This window comes from Trachypithecus francoisi, unplaced genomic scaffold, assembly GCF_009764315.1.
Source record: "Trachypithecus francoisi isolate TF-2019V2 unplaced genomic scaffold, Tfra_2.0 Lachesis_group20, whole genome shotgun sequence".
NCBI classification, from domain to species: domain Eukaryota; kingdom Metazoa; phylum Chordata; class Mammalia; order Primates; family Cercopithecidae; genus Trachypithecus; species Trachypithecus francoisi.
The window spans coordinates 22,692,701-22,711,437 of NW_022681466.1; the positions used below are offsets into that span (position 1 = coordinate 22,692,701).

At 48.0% G+C, this 18,737-nt stretch overlaps 1 protein-coding gene across 3 annotated transcripts in view; it reads right to left on the reverse strand.

Annotated features, from left to right (window-relative positions):
• Positions 1–11,190, reverse strand: part of CBX1 (chromobox 1) — a 32,962-nt gene extending 21,772 nt beyond the window's left edge. Inside the window, exon 1 of one of the 3 annotated variants that reach the window (XM_033183324.1) lies at positions 10,943–11,190. The gene's annotated coding sequence lies outside the window, so the exon portion shown is untranslated. Of the gene's footprint in view, positions 1–9,941; positions 10,129–10,437; positions 10,878–10,942 lie in introns of those variants that run through there. The other 2 variants (XM_033183326.1, XM_033183325.1) reach the window with 2 other exon arrangements.
• Between the last annotated feature and the right edge of the window lie 7,547 nt (positions 11,191–18,737).

Consider the following 18,737-nt stretch of genomic DNA (forward strand, 5'->3'; position numbering starts at 1 on the left):
CTGTAAAACAGACTTAATGACCCTCATGGGATAACTGAGAGGTTAGCTTTTTTCTTTTTTGAGACGGAGTCTCGCTCTGTCGCCCAGGATGGAGTCCAGTGGCATGATCTCGGCTCACTGCAAGCCCTGCCTCCCGAGTAGCTGGGACTACAGGCGCCAACCACCACACCTGGCTAATTTTTTTGTATTTTTAATAGAGACCAGGTTTCACCATGTTAGCCATCCTGGTCTCAATCTCCTGACCTCGTGATCCGCCCACCTCAGTCTCCCAAAGTGCTGGGATTACAGGCGTGAGCCACCACGCCTGGCCCTGAGAGGTTAGCTTTTATGACCCCTGGCATTAATTATTTATATATTTGCACATACACTCTACTTCTTCATTATACACTGCTTAAGCAGTATATATTCAGAAATAGCTCTCTGAAACCCAGTGCACTGAGAAAAACTCAATGAGAAAACAACATTTTTATCCTACAGATCTGGCTGAAATTCATGACTCGGTTTCTCCAAAGAGCAGAGCAGTTATAGAAAACACTCAAGAAGAACCCAGATATGGCTACCATGAATGAACCAAGAACTACAAAACAGAGAAACCAAGATCTTATTTCTGGAGGACTGAGACAGAAGAGCTGCCAGAAACAGAAATCACAATACATACACCTGAAGCGCAGGAATTTCTTGTGCTTTTTCATTTATCTGGCCCAGGGAGGAGAATAAAATCACAAAGTTTGTGTAATAAATGGCAAAAGGAGGCCAGGCACGGTGGCTCACGCCTGTAATCCCAACACTTTGGGAGGCTGAGGTGGGAGGATCACCTGAGGTCAGGAGTTTGAAACCAGCTTGACCACCATGGTGAAACCCCATCTCTACTAAAAATACAAAATTAGCCAGGCATGGTGGCACATATCTGTAATCCCAGCTACTCGGGAGGCTGAGGCAGGAGAATCACTTGAACCCGGGAGGCGGAAGTTGTAGTGGGCCGAGATCGTGCCACTGCACTCTAACCTGGGCAACAAGAGTGAAACTCTGTCTCTAAACAAATAAATGGCAAAAGGAATTTACCTTCCGAGGAGTAAAGGAAGGAAGTACATTCTGGATACAAACAGAAAATTTTAACAAAATTTATTTGTGCAGGGCGCAGTGGCTCAAGCCTGTAATCCCAGCACTTTGGGAGGCCGAGACAGGCAGATCACGAGGTCAGGAGATGGAGACCATCCTGGCTAACCTGGTGAAACCCCGTCTCTACTAAAAAAGACAAAAAACTACCCAGGCGTGGTGGCGGGCGCCTGTAGTCCCAGCTACTCGGGAGGCTGAGGCAGGAGAATGGCGTAAACCCAGGAGGCGGAGCTTGCAGTGAGCTGAGATCCGGCCACTGCACTCCAGCCTGGGTGACAGAGCGAGACTCCGTCTCAAAAAATAAATAAATAAATAAATAAAAATAAAATAAAATTAGCTAGGCACTGTGGCTCACACCTGTAATCCCAGCACTTTAGGAGGCCAAGCTGAGAGTTGTGGGGTGGTTGAACCCACAAGTTTCAGACCAGCCTGGGCAACATAGCAAGACTCCATCTCTCTGTCTCTTTTTCTTTTTTTCTTTTGAGAGGGAGTCTTGCTCTGTCACCCAGGCTAGAGTGCAGTGATCTTGGCTTACAACCTCTGCCTCCCGGATTCAAGCGATTCTCCTGCCTCAGCCTCCTGAGTAACTGGGATTACAAGCGCCTGGCTAATTTTTCTATTGTTAGTAGAGATGAGGTTTCACCATCTTGGCCAGGCTGGTCTTGAACTCCTGACCTCGGCCTCCCAAAGTGCTGGGATTACAGGTGTGAGTCACCGCGCCCAGCTGTGACACTCCATCTCTAAAAGATTAATTAATTAGGCTAGGTATGGTGGTTCACGCCTGTAATTCCAGCACTTTGGGAGGCGGGCAGATCACCTGAGGTCAGGAGTTCAAGACCACCCTGACCAACATGGAGTAACCCCGTCTCTACTAAAAATCAAAATGAGCCGGATGTGGTGGCGCATGCCTGTAATCTCAGCTACTCGGGAGGCTGAGGCAGGAGAATCGCTTGAATCCAGGAGGCAGAGGTTGTGGTGAGCCAAGATCACACCACTGCACTCCAGCCTGGGCAGCAAAAGCAAAACTCTGTCTCAAAAAAATAAAAATAAAAAATAAAAAAAATAAAAAAAATTAGCTGGGCGTGATGGCAGGCGCCTGTAATCCCAGTTACCCAACTACTTGGGAGGCTGAGGCAGGGAGAACTGCTTGAACCTGGATGGCAGAGGTTGCAGTGAGGCCAGATCACGACACTGCATTCCAGCCTGGGCAAGAGAGTGAGACTCCATCACAAAAATAAAATTAAAAAAAAAAAAAAAGACACAGAGAAGACAGCTGTGGAAGAAGAAAAAAATACAAAAAGGTAAACAATGTAAGTTCAATTGAGAGTCCAAAATGGCAAGCATACATAATTACCAAAAGTAGTATAAGCAATAAAAAGTAGCCATAAACGCACTACAGGAGGTTGGAGGAAGAACTGGCTAAGGTATTAGGAAACATTTTGAAAAGTTGGGATTGAAACCAGGCTTTACTAGCATTTGAAAAGGTGAACTGGTACGGCAATTTGGCTTCAGGAACTGCAGTAAACAAAGGCAATGTGACACACATAAACCAGTTTGGGCTGGAGCTGACTGATATAGGAAATATTTTCTACAAGGTTTCCTCCCATTTAAAACAAAGGCCAAAGTCCTCAGTGTAACATTTACATTCTTCAGTTCCCATTCCAGACTAACTATGTCCCTTCTTCCCTCACAAAATCTACACTCCTGTCAAAGACTATAACCTGGCCAAAACCTGAACACATTCTATGTTTTCTCCACAGCTTTGCTCATCTATTAAGAAGTGTGAGCAGGCCGGGCGCGGTGGCTCAAGCCTGTAATCCCAGTACTTTGGGAGGCCGAGACGGGCGGATCACGAGGTCAGGAGATCGAGACCATCCTGGCTAACACGGTGAAACCCCATCTCTACTAAAAATACAAAAACGAGCCGGGCGAGGTGCGGGCGCCTGTAGTCCCAGCTACTCAGGAGGCTGAGGCAGGAGAATGGCGTAAACCCGGGAGGCGGAGCTTGCAGTGAGCTGAGATCTGGCCACTGCACTCCAGTGCGGGCGACAGAGCGAGACTCCGCCTCAAAAAAAAAAAAAAAAAGAAGTGTGAGCTTAGGCCCAGCATGGTGGCTCAGGCCTGTAATCCCAGCACTTTGGGAGGCTGAGGCAGGCGAATTACCTGAGGTTGGGAGTTCGAGACCAGCCTGACCAACATGGAGAAACCCCATCTCTACTAAAAATACACAATTAGCTGGGTGAGGTGGCGCATGCCTGTAATCCCAGCTACTCCAGAGACTGAGGCAGGAGAATCGCTTGAACCTGGGAGGGGGAAGTTGCGGTGAGCCAAGATCGGGCCACTGCCCTCCAGCCTGGGCATCAAGAGTGAAACTCCGTCTCAAAAAAAAAAAAAAGAAGAAGTGTGGGTTTGGTGGGGTGCAGTGGCTCACGCTTGTAATCCCAGCACGTTGGGAGGCCAAGGCAGGTGGATCACTTGAGGTCAGGAGTTCAAAACCAGCCTGGCTAAGATGGTGAAACCCCAACTCTAGTAAAAATACAAAAATCAGCCAGGTGTGGTGGCATGTGCCTGTAATCCCAGATACTCATGAAGCTAAGGCAGGAGAATTCCTTGAACCTGGGAGATGGAGGTTTGCAGTGAACCAAGATTGCGCCATTGCACTCCAGCCTGGGACACAGGACAAGACTCTGTCTCAAAAAAAAAAAAAAAAAAAAGTATGGGCCGGGCACTGTGGCCCACATCTGTAATTTCAGCACTTTGGGGGGGCCGAGGTGGGCGAATCGCTTGAGGCCAGGAGTTTGAGACCAGCCCAGCAACATGGTGAAACCCTGTGTCTACTAAAAATACAAAAAAAAAGTAGCCAGCAAGGCGCACCTGTAGTCCCAGCTATTCAAGAGGCTGAGGCACAAGAATTGCTTGAACCCACAAAACGGGGTTAGGACGCAGTGAGCTGAGATTGCGCCACTGTACTCCAGTCTGGGAGACAGAACAAGACTCTGTCTCAAAGGAAAAAAAAAAAAAAGTGTGCTCCTGACTAGGCTTGGTGGCTCATGCCTATAAATCCAGTACTTTGGGAAGTCGAGGCGGGTGGATCACTTGAGGCCTGGAGTTCAAAACCAGCCTGGCCAACATGGTGAAACCCCATATCTACTAAAAATACAAAAATTAGCCATGTGTGGTGGTACAAACGTGTAATCCCGGCTACTTGGGAGAGTGGGGCACAAGAATTACTTGAACCAGGCAGGCAGAGGTTACAGTGAACTGAGATCTTGACACTTGTACTCCAGCCTCGGTGACAAAGTAAGACTCTGTCTCAAAAAAAAAAGTAGTGTGCTCCTGTAGAGGGCCAACAGTCAAAATCCTACCCATTCTTCAAGACCCAGCTTAAATGCTACTTTCTCCATGAAGTCTACCCAACTTAGCTAAATAATATTTCTCTTTTCTTTGGGGTTCCCAAAGCATTTTGTTTCTATTTTTACTTGCACACACCATTAAAGGTAGGTCTGGAACCTGAACAAGTTGTTGAACCCTATATGGGCAATAAAGATGGATGTCTCAGGCTGGGTGCAGTGGCTCATGCATGTAATCCGAGCACTTTGGGAGGCTGAGGCAGGCGGATCTCCTGAGGTCAGGAGTTTTGAGACCAGCCTGACCAACATGGAGAAACCCGTCTCTACTAAAAACACAAAATTAGCCAGGCATGGTGGTGCATGCCTGTAATCCCAGCTACTTGGGAGACTGAAGCAGGAAAATCGCTTGAACCCAGAAGGTTGAGGTTGCGGTGAGCCGAGATTGCACCATTGCACTCCAGCCTGGGCAACAAGAACAAAAACTCCATCTCAAAAAAAAAACAAAAAAAAAAGGATGAATGTCTCAGAAGCATTAGGGAATAGAAGTCCAAAGCTGTAAGTTTTTAAGGGAATAAGCAGCAAGATAAATCTGATCCATACACCCTAAAGAGAAAACAAGGTAGAAGTATCTTTTGTTGAAAGAATCAGCAACTACATACCAATCATCAAAAGGCAGGTGAAGGCATGTGTAGTATATTCAGGTGGTAGTCTTGTTTCTAAACTGCTTTTAGTCTGTAAGCTGTGGTTGTTCGTGAAGCAAATGCCTTCCAGATGGAAAACTTGACTGAGCAGAAAACTAAGAACTTATGCCACACATACAGTTAGCAGTTTTTTTTTGGAGTCTTGCTCTTTCACCCAGGCTGGAGTACAGTGGTACAATCTCCGCTCCCTGCAACCTCTGCCTCCCAGGTTCAAGCAATTCTCCTGCTTCCGCCTCCTGAGTCACTGGGATTACCGGCATGTGCCACCACGCCCAGCTAATTGTGTATTTTTAGTAGAGATGGAGTTTCTCCATGTTGGTCAGGCTGGTCTCTAACTCCGACCTCAGGTGATCCACCCACCTCGGCCTCCCTTAGTGCTGATATTATAGGAGAGAGCCCTCACGCCCGGTCAGGAGTTTCATTTTTAAAGGAACACTAGCCCTTGAATTTCAGAGGATCTAAGGCTAGAACACTGGTGTGCGAATACATTTTGAATTTTATCTGAGATGTGTTCTGAAACTTGGAAAACTCCTTTGAGTATGTTGACATGGATATTTTACCATAGATTTTTGGGTTGAGAGGCCACAAGAGTCTGCAAATGTTAGTATGGACACAGTGATACCTCAAGCAATCTTTCAAAGGTTAATTTAAGATAAAATAAAAGTGGTTACAAAGCTAGACCAGAATCATGACTACATTGGAAACATGTATCAAAACACCACAGTGGCCAGGCATGGTGGCTCACACCTGCAATCCCAGCACTTTGAGAGGCTGAGGTGTGTGGATCACTTGAGGTCAGGATTTCAAGATCAGCCTGGCCAATATGATGAGACCTCATCTCAACTAAAAATACAAAAAAAGTTAGCTGCGCATGGTGGTGTGCGCCTCTATTCCTAGCTACTCAGGAGGCTGAGGCAGGACAATCACTTGAACCCGGGAGTTGGAGGCTGCAGTGAGCAGAGATCACACCAGCCTGGGTGACAGAGCAAGACTTGTCTAAAAAAAAAAAAAAGAAAAAAGAAAAAAAACCATCACGGTGGGCCAGGTGCCGTGGCTCATGTCCGTAATTCCAGTACTTTGCGAGGGTGAGGTGGGAAAATTACTTGAGGCCAGGAGTTTGAAACTAGCCTGGGCAACATAGTGAGTCCTGCCTCTATTTATATGAGAAAAATAAAATAAAAAATAAAAAAACCCCACCACAGGCTGGGCACGGTGGCTCGTACCTGTAATCCTTACACTTTAGGAGGCCAAGGCAGGTGGATCACCTGAGGTCAGGAGGTCAAGACCAACCACCTGGCCAATATGATGAAACCCCATCTCTACTAAAAAAATACAAAAAATTAGCCAGGCGTGGTGGTGAGTGCCTGTAATTCCGGCTACTTAGGAGGCCTGAGGCAGGAGAATCACTTGAACTCAGGAGGCGGAGGTTGTAGTAAGCTGAGTTGCACCACTGCACTCCAGCCTGGGCAACAAGAGCAAAACTCCGTCTCAAAAAAAAAAAAAAACCCACCACATTGTACCACATAAGGATACACCATTCTTGTCAGTTAAAAATTAATACTATATTGGCCGGGCGCGGTGGCTCAAGCCTGTAATCCCAGCACTTTGGGAGGCCGAGACGGGCGGATCACGAGGTCAGGAGATCAAGACCATCCTGGCTAACACTGTGAAACCCCGTCTCTACTAAAAAATACAAAAAACTAGCCAGGCCAGGTGGCGGGTGCCTGTAGTCCCAGCTACTTGGGAGGCTGAGGCAGGAGAATGGCGTCAACCCGGGAGGCGGAGCTTGCAGTGAGCTGAGATCCGGCCACTGCACTCCAGCCCGGGCGACAGAGCAAGACTCCGTCTCAAAAAAAAAAAAAAATTAATACTATAGGCTAGTCGCGGTAGCTCATGCCTGTAATCCCAAAACTTTGGGTGGCCAAGGAGGGTGGATCACCTGAGGTCAGGAGTTCAAGACCAGTCTGGCCAACATGGCAAGACACCATCTCTACTAAAAATACAAAAATTAGCCGGGCGTTGTGGGGGGCCCCGGTAGTCTCAGTTACTCCAGAGGATGAAGCAGGAGGATCGCTTGAACCTGGGAGGTGGAGGTTGCAGTGAGCTGAGATTGCACCACTGCACTCCAGCCTTGGTGACAGAGCGAGACTCCATCTCAAAAAAAAAAATTAATTCCATAGTTCTGTTAGGTCCTCAAAGTGTCAACTATTATTTTAAAAGGCACAATTTCACAGACAAATTAGGTCGCCCCCTTCTGGTCATCAAAGTATAAATGCTAAAAGTAGGAAAGATTGAATACAAGTTATTCTATGCAAATACTGATAGGATCTAAATTTCGTCCATATTTGAGTAACTTTTCCAAATAACCTTGGGAAGGCTATTCAATTTTTCAACAGACATTGCTACTGATAATTATTCAGATCAATTCAAAGGACACAGAAGGTTTTTCAAGATTCTTTTAAAACAGATATATTCAAGCTATTTTGCTTGTGATGAAACTCAGAATCTGAGGCCTGAGGTACTTAAAATGGCTAGTTGCACAGCCTGTATACCTTTTCTATATTTAGTACCAGAGTGAGTACAAAACTGAAGCTAACCATTCTGGGCAACAGAGACTGTCCCTACAAAAAAGAAGCCATGCATGGTGGCATGAGACTGTAGCCCGAGCTACTCAAGAGGCTGTGGTGGGAGGATTGCTTGTGTCCAGGAGGTTGAGGCTTCAGTGAGCCATGATGCCACCACTGCACCCCAGCCTGGCAACAGAGTGAGACCCTGTCTTTAAAAAAAAAAAAAAAAAAAAAGAGAGAAACAGGCTAAGACAAGCATGCCAAAGACAACAGTTTAACTCTGCCAAATGTCACAGATACAAGACAAGCATACTATGCACATTAATTTGGCTAACACACAGAGTTCTCAGAATGGATCTCAAAGCCCCCCATTCATCATTCATTCATCAACAATCTGAACGGCCTACTATGTGCCAGGCACTGATGAACAAGAGGTATGGCCCTATTTTTTCTTTTTTTAAGACAGAGTTTTGCTCTTGTTGCCCAGGCTGGAGTGCAATGGTGTGATATCGGCTCATGGCAACCTCTGTCTCCCAGGTTCAAGCGATTCTCCTGCCTCAGCCTCCCAAGTAGCCGGGACTACAGGCGTGTGCCACCACGTCTGGCTAATTTTTCTATTTTCAGTAGAGAAGGGGTTTCACCATGTTGGCCATGCTGGTCTGGAACTCCTGACCTCAGGTGATCCGCCCGCCTCGGACTCCCAAACTGCTGGGATGACAGGCTTGAGCCACTGCGCCTGGCCCTACTATTTATATTTTTAATGTAAAACAATTTAGGATACAGCAACCACTTAAGAAAAATATCGGCCAGGCGCGGTGGCTCAAGCCTGTAATCCCAGCACTTTGGGAGGCCGAGACGGGCGGATCACGAGGTCAGGAGATCGAGACCATCCTGGCTAATACGGTGAAACCCCGTCTCTACTAAAAAAATACAAAAAACTAGCCGGGCGACGAGGCGGGCACCTGTAGTCCCAGCTACTCGGGAGGCTGAGACAGGAGAATGGCGTGAACCCGGGAGGTGGAGCTTGCAGTGAGCTGAGATCCGGCCACTGCACTCCAGCCTGGGCGACAGAGTGAGACTCCGTCTCAAAAAAAAAAAGAAAAATATCACCACAGGGAAAACCGTAAATGACTTCAGGTCCTCCACTCCCCTGAAGCTTTGTTAAGGTGTCACCAGTTTCAATACAAGTGCTTTTCAATCACACCACTTTCATATAAAAGTCTACAAGGCACCTAGGGAGGAACACCGACATTAATTTCCCCATTGTATTCCTGAATCTATTCCATAACCTTGGACCTTTCACAATCTTTCCAAACTGCTAATGTGATTCTTTTTTTCTTTTTTTTTGAGGCGGAGTCTCGCTCTGTCGCCCAGACTGGAGTGCAGTGGCCGGATCTCAGCTCACTGCAAGTTCCGCCTCCCGGGTTTACGCCATTCTCCTGCCTCAGCCTCCCGAGTAGCTGGGACTACAGGCGCCCGCCACCGCGCCCGGCTAGTTTTTTGTATTTTTTAGTAGAGACGGGGTTTCACCATGTTAGCCAGGATGGTCTCGATCTCCTGACCTCGTGATCCGCCCGTCTCGGCCTCCCAAAGTGCTGGGATTACAGGCTTGAGCCACCGCGCCCGGTCTAATGTGATTCTTAACACAACTGAAGAGGCTACTTCACCCTGGGCTACAGGTTCTAGTATAACTGATTTTAGCTGAACTTTTTGTAAATTCCACCTCAATAGCGATAAACCAACACGTCTAAATGTAACACCAATTTATGAAAAACCCTCACTTGAAACTTTGAAAAAGAGGTAAAATACGGCCGCGCGCGGTGGCTCACGTCTATAATCCCAGCACTTTGGGAGGCCGAGGCGGGAGGATCACGAGATCAGGAGTTCGAGACCAGCGTGACCAATATGGTGAAAGATCATCTCTACTAAAAATACAAAAATTAGCCGGGCGTGGTGGCGAGTGCCTGTAATCCCAGCTGGTCGGGAGGCTGAGGCAAGAGAATCGCATGAACCCGGGGAGGTGAAGGTTGCAGTGAGCCAAGATGGTGCCACTGCACTCCAGCCTGGTGACAGAGGGAGACTCTTCTCAAAAAAAAAAAGAGGTAAACTATTGCTCACTCTGTATTCTAATTTTCCAATAAGGAAAAGTTGGCTAAAAACAGAAGGCCCCACGAAACAAATATTACCTCACAATCTCACATACTTACTTTTCCTGTGTCTCCCAATTTCTCGCACCGCACACGATCTAAATCTCTCACTACCTCACTCCGTTCCTTAACTATTAACTCATCTACGCATTTTTACAATTTCATCAACTTTGTGAGACCAGTTACGATCCCAGACAAAAACGTATGGAACTAATTTTGAATCAAAGCCAAGAGCTGCACTTGGACTTTTTTAACTCCTCAAAGGAATCATGGAGTGAAGGTAGTAGGAAACCTGGAAAAGTGAAAAAGGCGTATTCAATCCTTTCTTCACAATTATCCTTACAGCCTCCCCACTGTAAAGACCCATCAGGAAGCAAGGGAGGCCTGCTTTCCCCTTTATTCTTACACACCTTACAGAAATATTCTCGGGATCTCCGCCCTACTTATCCTAACAGCTCCTCCCCTTCCAGAGCCAGGCCCAGCAAACGCCTGCCCCTCCCCCTCCGTGCCCCCTTTCCCAAATTATTCCACACATCTCCTCCTCCCATCAGCACACCTTGTGCGGCCCAGGGCCCTCTTCCAATTCACTCGAAGTTACTCCTCCGTAGTCCTGCAAAGCCAGGTTCCTCTGGCAGTCCCGGCCGGACCCAGGGTCCTCCGAAAACAGTTAAAAACCTCGGGTCGTGCGGTCGTCAGCCCCTCCTCATGCCTATCCAAGCCTCAAGCCTGTCCCCTTCCGCCCTATCCCGCTGCCGCCCAGCCAAGCAACACTGTCCCAGACCACTCGGGCCCCGAAGAGCAGCCCCCAAGTGGTCGGCCCACCCCGAAGCGCTTCAGTCTCAGGCTCAGGATTCGCACCCCGCCCTCTCCATCCATAATGCAGCTGGCACCAACGCCTCAGCGCCAGGCGGAGAGCTCAGCGCGGGAAGCGGAGAAGCAGGACGCTGGACTCGGGCGCGCTCCCCGCTCCTAACCTCCGCCTAGAAAGCGCGGCCCCTAACGCAGGGCTCCCGCCGCCGCGCCCCCTCCCCCAGCTCTCCCGCCTCCAGCGGGCTCCTCACCTCAGAGCAGCGCCCAGGAGCCCCAGAGGAATCGGTGCTGCGCTACTGGCGCGTCGCGTCGGGTCGCCTGGGGGAGTGGCGCCCAGGAAGGCAGCAAGCCGGGTGGCCGCAGTGGAGCCCCTCACTGAAGCGGCGTACCGCAGGCCCCAGCCAACGGCCCTCCCCTCATCCGAACAAAAGAGCCTCGCACTCTGCGCTGCCCGCCGACTGCACCGCGCAGGCGCGACGACCCGCCGCAAGGCATCATGGGCCTCCGGCGGGGGGCGGGGGGGGGGGGGGGGGGGGGTCTGTCCAAGACTACAAGGCCCGAAGCGCAGTGCGCCGCCCACGCACAGTAGGCGAGGGTGGTAGGGATTTCTAGTTTTTAAACTGTAACGGTGGAGAGACAGCAGCGTAGAGCGTTGTAACCTAGAAAATTAGAACACATGGGCCAGGGGCGGTGGCTCACGCCCGTCATCCCAGCACTCTGGGAGACCGAGGCGGGTGGATCACCTGAGGTCAGGAGTTCGAGACCAGCCTTACCAACAAGGTGAAACCCTGTCTCTACTAGAAATACAAAAATTAGCCGGGCCTGGTGGCAGGCGCCTGTAGTGCCAGCTACTCAGGAGGCTGAGACAGGAGAATTGCTTAAACTTGGGAGGCGGAGGTTGCAGTGAGCCGAGATCCAGCCACTGCACTCCAGCCTGGGTGATGGAGCGAGACCCAAAAAAAAAAAAAAAAAATTAGAACATAAGATTTTCATAAGCGAGCTCCTTGATGCTTGGCCCCCAAAAATCAACCACTTCTGGACAGTTCTGTAATTCACATCCTCAAAATTTTTGAATTTTAGATTCTTCAGAACTTTATCGTATCTCTGCTGCCTCAGATTTCCAATGATTTCTTAGTCCTCAAATCTCTGCCTCCTCAAATCTCTGTAAAATTCCTACTCAGGCCGGTACGGTGGCTCAAGCCTATAATCCCAACGCTTTGGGGGGCAGAGGTGGGTGGATCACCTGAGGTGAGGGGTTCAAGACCAACCTAGCCAACGTGGTGAAACCCCATATCTACTAAAACACAAAAATTAGCTGGGCGTCGTGGCAGACGCCTGTAGTCGCAGCTACTCAGGAGGCTGAGGGAGGAGAATCGCTTGAACCCAGGAGGCGGAACTTGTAGTGAGCCGAGATCGCATCATTGCACTCCAACCTCGGGTAACGAGTGAAACTCTGTCTTAAAAAAAAAAAAAAAAATGGCCGGGCGCGGTGGCTCAAGCCTGTAATCCCAGCACTTTGGGAGGCCGAGACGGGCGGATCACGAGGTCAGGAGATGGAGACCATCCTGGCTAATACGGTGAAACCCTGTCTCTACTTAAAAATACAAAAAACTAGCCGGGCGACGAGGCGGGCGCCTGTAGTCCCAGCTACTCGGGAGGCTGAGGCAGGAGAATGGCGTAAACCCGGGAGGCGGAGCTTGCAGTGAGCTGAGATCCGGCCACTGCACTCCAGCCTGGGTGGCAGAGCAAGACTCCGTCTCAAAAAAAAAAAAAAAAAAAAAAAAATCCTGCTCAGTGTTAAGATGATTTCCCTTTCAGGTCTTCCCTGATTCCCTAGAGTAGGTTAGGTCCCCCCGTAGGCCTCTCATAGCGTCCTAAATTTCCCCCCTTTTATTCGCTGTTCCACAAAAATGTCCCCTTTTTCATTGTCATTTGTGCCCACCTTTTTCAGTGTCATTAATCTCCGTCAGCACCTTTCACTCAATCATCCCAATGAAACACACAATTAGGAAAAAATCATGTTTTTAAGCCACAATATAACTAAAGTTTTTGTTTTTTAACTTTAAAGTATCCTTCTAATCAGGAGGAAGACGGAAACTCTATTGCACTCTACCCCAAAAGGCAGCAGTTTGCATTTATAAAACAGTTTTGCTGATGCAGGCACTATTCAGGGCAGGAGTTTGCATTTATAAAACAGTTTTGCTGATGCAGGCACTGTTCAGGGCTCTGGAGAACTGTCAGGTAGGAAGAACCCAGCCCAGCAATATCATAATAGAGTTTAGTTAAAAGAGCTTCAAGAAAGCACAGAGAAGAGGACAGGTGAAACCAGCTGGACTTCCTGCTTCAAGTGAGTACATGGAGAACTTTTCTGTCTTACAAGAGTATTGTAAAATACACCAATCAGCACTCTGTACCTAGCAAGGGGATTGTAAAATGCACTAATCAGCACTCCGTAAAAATCCCCCAATGAGGCCTTTGTAGCTAGCAAGAGGATTGTAAAATGCACCAATCAGCACTCTGTAAAATACACCAATCAACACTCTGTAAAATGGACCAATCAGCGTTCTGTAAAATTCACCAATCAGCAGGAATCTGAAAGTAGCCAATTGTGGAGAGGACTGAAAAAAGGGCACTCTGATAGGACAAAAATGGAAAATGGGTGGGGACAAATAAGGGTGTAAAACCGGGGCCCTTCTCCCCACTCCCCGTCCCCCGCCCCCCCGCCCCCCCCCGCCCCCCGTCCCCCCCCCCGCCCCCCCGTCCCCCCCCCCCCCCCCCCCCCCGTCCCCCCCCCCCCCCACCTTCCCACCAGTCAGCAATAGCAACTGGTTAGGTCCCCTTCCGGGCTGTAGAAGCTTTGTTCTTTCGCGTTCTTTTGCTTTTCACAATAAATCTTGCTGCTGCTCACTCTTTGGGTCCCTGCCAGCTTAAGAGCTGTTTTTAACACTGTGAAGGTCCGCGGCTTCATTCTTAGTCAGGGAGGCCATGAACCCACCGGAAGGAACCAACTCCGGACACAAAGAGAGCAATTCTTCCTGAAACATTTGGGCTGGGTTTCTATGAAGAAGCAAGTGAGAAGCCTCGACTTACTTCCTCCTGTAGTGTACTGTTTTTGAATGATGATAATGATGAGAAAATTAGTTGTAATGATAAGTAGCTACTATTAATGAGTGCTTTTTTTTTTTTTTTTTTTTTTTCTGAGGCGGAGTCTTGCACTGTCGCCCAGGCTGGAGTGCAATGGCAAGATCTCGGCTCACTGCAACCTCCGCCTCCCGGGTTCATGCAAGTCTCCTGCCTCAGTCTCCCAAGTAACTGGGATTACAAGCGCACGCTACCACGCACAGCTTATTTTTTTGTATTTTAGTACAGACGGGGGTTTCACCATGCTGCCCAGGCTGGTCTCGAACTCCTGAGTTCAGGCAATCCACCTGCCTCAACCTCCCAAAGTGTTAGGATTACAGGCGTGAGCCACCACATCTGGTTTATTTTTTATTTTATTTATTATTATTTTTTGAGACGGAGTCTAACTCTGTCACCCAGGCTGGAGTGCAGTGGCATGATAGTGGCTCACTGCAACCTCCACCTCCCGGGTTCAAGTAATTATCCAGCCTCGGTCTCCCGAGTAGCTGGGATTACAGGCGCCCACTACCATGCCCAGCTAATTTTTTTGTTTCCTGAGACTGAGTCTTGCTCTGTCATCCCGGCTGGAGTGCAGTGGTGAGATCTCGGCTCACTGCAACCTCCACCTCCCGGGTTCAAGCAATTATCCAGCCTCAGCCTCCTAAGTAGCTGGGTTTACAGTCGCCCACCACTGTGCCTGGCTAATTTTTGTATTTTTAGTAGAGAGGGGGTTTCACTATGTTGGCCAGGCTGGTCTCAAACTCCTGACCTCAAGTGGTCCCACCACCTCGGCCTCCCAAAGTGCTGGGATGACAGGCGTGAGCCACTGCGCCTGGCCTTAATTTTTGTATTTTTAGTAGAGATGGGGTTTCACTGTGTTTTCAGGCTGGTCTTGAACTCCTAACCTTGTGATAACCCCCCACTGCCCGGGTCGTGGCCTCCCAAAGTGCTGGGATTACAAGTGTGAGCCCCCACGCCTGGACTATTTTTTTTTTTTTTTTTTTTTGAGACAAGTGTCTTGCTCTGTCACCCAAGACTGTAGTGCAGTGGCGCAGTCTTGGCTCACTGAAACCTCCATCTCCCGGGTTCAAACGATTCTCCTGCCTCAGTCTCCGAGTAGCTGGGATTACAGGCGTGTGCCACCACACCCAGCTAATTTTTTTGTATTTTTAGTAGACATGGTGTTTCACCATGTTGGCCAGGATGGTCTGAATCTCTTGACCTCGTGATCTGCTCGCCTTGGCCTCCCAAAGTGGTGGAATTACAGGCGTGAGCCACTGCCCTCGGCCGATTCGATTGTTTTCTTATAAGGGTAACTCAGTCATCATAATCTTGCTCAAGACAATATTTGAAACGATACTGCTCATGTCCACAGGAAATGCATCTGTCACATCCAGTCTCTAAAATCACAAGTAGGCCTGGTGAGGTGGCTCATGCCTATAATCCCAGTACTTTGGGAAGCCAAGCCAGGAGGATTGCTTGAGGTCAGAAATTAGAGATTAGCCTGGGCAATATAGTGAGACCCTGTATCTACAAAAAAAAAAAGTCAGGTGTGGTGGTACACGCCTGTAGTCCCAGTTACGCAGAATGCTGAGGCAGGAGGATCACTTGGGCCAGGGAGTTTGAGGCTGCAGTGGGCTATGATTTCACTGCCAATGCACTCCACCTGGGTGACAGAGCAAGACCATGTCTCAGAAAAAAAAAGAAATAATAAATAAATAAAGAAAAATAAAAAAGAAAATCACCAATAATATGGAGAAGGAAAATATTATTTTAGACCTTCTTTACAGCACGTCTGTGGGATTAACAGTAATGATGAATAAAAGGAATGGCTTATAGAGAGCACTCAGTAAATAGCAGCTCTTTTAGATTCAGTAGATGGCTGCTTCTGAGATATGATAAAAGGAGTAGAGGAAGTATAGAACTTTAAAAATATCTTCCTCCACATTGAAATTCTTTGTTTCATTTTGACCACTACTTGATATTCTATTGTTAAAGATGTATTCATTTGAGGTTAACAAGTACCCTCTTTTAAAATGCAAATAAACTTAAAGCTATCGCTTCTCTGTTACCGCTGGTCAATCCGATTCTCAGGGCGATTTCCTGGTAGTAACTGGACTCTAATTAAAATATACACTTCTCAAATTATGCACTCATAGCTCTGAGTTTGATTGGTTTTCTTCTGCTAAGGGATCAGTGCTGGAGAAGTGCTTATCATTTGCTAGCATTTCAGGTATGATAAGGATTGGCCCCATTATCAAGTGTTAGAAACTACTGTTGAAAAATACCTGGCCGGGTGCGGTGGCTCACGCCTGTAATTTCAGCACTTTGGGAGGCTGAGGCGGGTGGATTCCCTGAGGTCACGAGTTCAAGACCAGCCTGGCCAACATGGTGAAACACCATCTCTACTAAAAATACAAAAAATTAGCTGGGTGTGGTGGTACATGCCTGTAATCCTAGCTACTTGGGAGGCTGAGGCAGAATGGCTTGAACCCGAGAGGCGGAGGTTGCAGTGAGCCGAGATTGCGCCATTGCACTCCAGCCTGGGCAACAGAGTGAAACTCTGCCTCAAAAAAAGGAAAAAAAAATACCCTAGGCCGGTGTCATGATGGCCCACTCCTGTAATCCCAGCACTTTGGGAGGCCGAGGCGGGCAGATCACCTGAGTTCAGGAGTTCGAGGCCAGCTTGGCCAACATGATAAAACCCTGTCTCTACTAAAAATACAAAAATTAGCAGGGCATGGTGGTGGGCACATGTAATCCCAGCTACTCAGGAGGCTGAAGGAGAATCGCTTGAACCTGGATGGCGGAGGTTACAGTGAGCCCAGATTGCGCCATTGCACTCTAGCTTAGGCAACAGAGTGAAACTCCGTCTCAGAAAAACAATAAAACCAGGCTTGGTGTCTCATGCCTGTAATCCCAGCACTTTGGGAGGCTGAGGCAGGTGAATCACCTAAGGCTGGGAGTTCCAGACTAGCCTGGCCAACATGGTGAAACCCTGTCTCTATTAAAAATACAAAAATTAGCCAGGCATAGTGGCGGACGCCTGTAATTCCACCTACTCAGGAGACTGTGGCAGGAGAATTGCTTGAAACCCGGGGGAAGGAGGTTGCAGTGAGCCGAGATCGCACCACTTCACTCCAGCCTTGGCGAAGAACTTGACTCTGCCTCCAATAAAGAAACAAAAAAATTAGCTGGGCATGGTGGCACATGCCTGTAATCCCAGCTACTCGGGAGGCTGAGGCAGGAGAATTGCTTGAACCCAAGAGGCAGAGGTTGCAGTGAGCTAAGATCGTACCATTGCACTCCAGCCTAGGAGATAAGAGCGAAAGCAAAACTCCATCTCAAAAAAAAAAAAAAAAAAAAAAAGAATACAAAGAAAAGAAAAGAAAAAAAAATACCCTAAAGGATGGGCACAGTGGCTCACCCCTGTAATTCCAGCATTTTAGAAGGACGAGGTAGAACTGCTTGAGCCCAGGAGTTCAAGACCAGGCTGGGCAACATAGTGAGACCTCATCTATACAAATAATAATAAAAAATTAGCCAGGCATGGTGGCACACACCTATGGTCCCAGCTACTTAGGAGGCTTGAATAGGAGGATCACTTGAGCCCAGGAGGTTGAGGCTGTCTTAATATTAAGATATGTGAGGCCAGGCATGGTGGCTCACGCCTGTAATCCCAGCACTTTGGGAAGTGAGGATCCACCGAGGCAGGTGGATCATGAGGTCAGGAGTTCAAGACCAGTCTGACCAATATGGTGAAACCCTGTCTCTACTAAAAATACAAAAATTAGCCAGGCATGGTGGCATGTGCCTGTAATCCCAGCTAGTCAGTAGGCAGTTTCTTGAGACTTTCCTGATGAGATCAGTGATGAATTTAATAAATGTGATTTTTTTTTACATTGAATAAATGCATTCACATTGACTGATCTGCATAATTCTGTACCAGGATTTTTTAAATGGCTTCAGACTCCCTGTTGCACTTAACCTTTTTTTTTTTTTTTTTTGAAATGGAGTCTCACTGTGTCTCCCAGACTGGAGTGCAGTGGCATGATCTCGGCTCACTGCAAGCTCCACCTCCGGGCCCGCCACCACGCCCGGCTAATTTTTTGTATTTTTATTAGAGACAGGGTTTCACCGTGTTAGCCAGGATGGTCTCGATCTCCTGACCTTGTGATCCACCCGCCTCGGCCTCCCAAAGTGCTGGGATTATAGGCGTGAGCCACCACGCCCGGCCTGCACTTAACCTTTAAGAAATGACTCCATCTCCAAGGTGGTGTGTACTTAAAAAATAAATAAATAAAAATAATAAACACTTCCAGTCTCGGCAACATAGGGAGACGCTGTCCGTATAAAAATTTAAAAAATTAACCGAGTATGGTGGCAGACGCCTATGGTCCCAGCAGCTCCAACGGCTGAGGTGGGAGGATGGCTTGAGCCCTGGAGGTTGAGCCTGCAGTAATCTGTGATCCTGCCACTGCACTCCAGCCTGGGCAGCAGAGCAGGACCCTGTCTCAAAAAAACAAAGAAAAGTTACCATTTGTTGAATTTGGGTAGTATCAAAAAAGAGTATTCAGAATTGTTTGAGAAGGCTAAATATACTCTTCCTTTTCTCAACTACATATCTATATAAGGCTGAATTTTCTTAATGTACCAAAACAACAGAGCACAACAGAGAAAGGCGAAGCACATATGAGAATCCAGCTATCTTCCTTAATTTATTTTTATTTTTATTTTTTTTACAATGGAGTCTCCCAGGGTGGAGTGTAATGGCACAATCTTGGCTCACTGCAACCTCCGACTCCTGGGTTCAAGCAATCCCCCTGCGTCAGTCTGAATAGCTGGGATTACAGGTGCCCATGACTACGCCCAGCTAATTTTTATAGTTTTAGTAGAGACAGGGTTTCACCGTATTGGCCAGGCTGG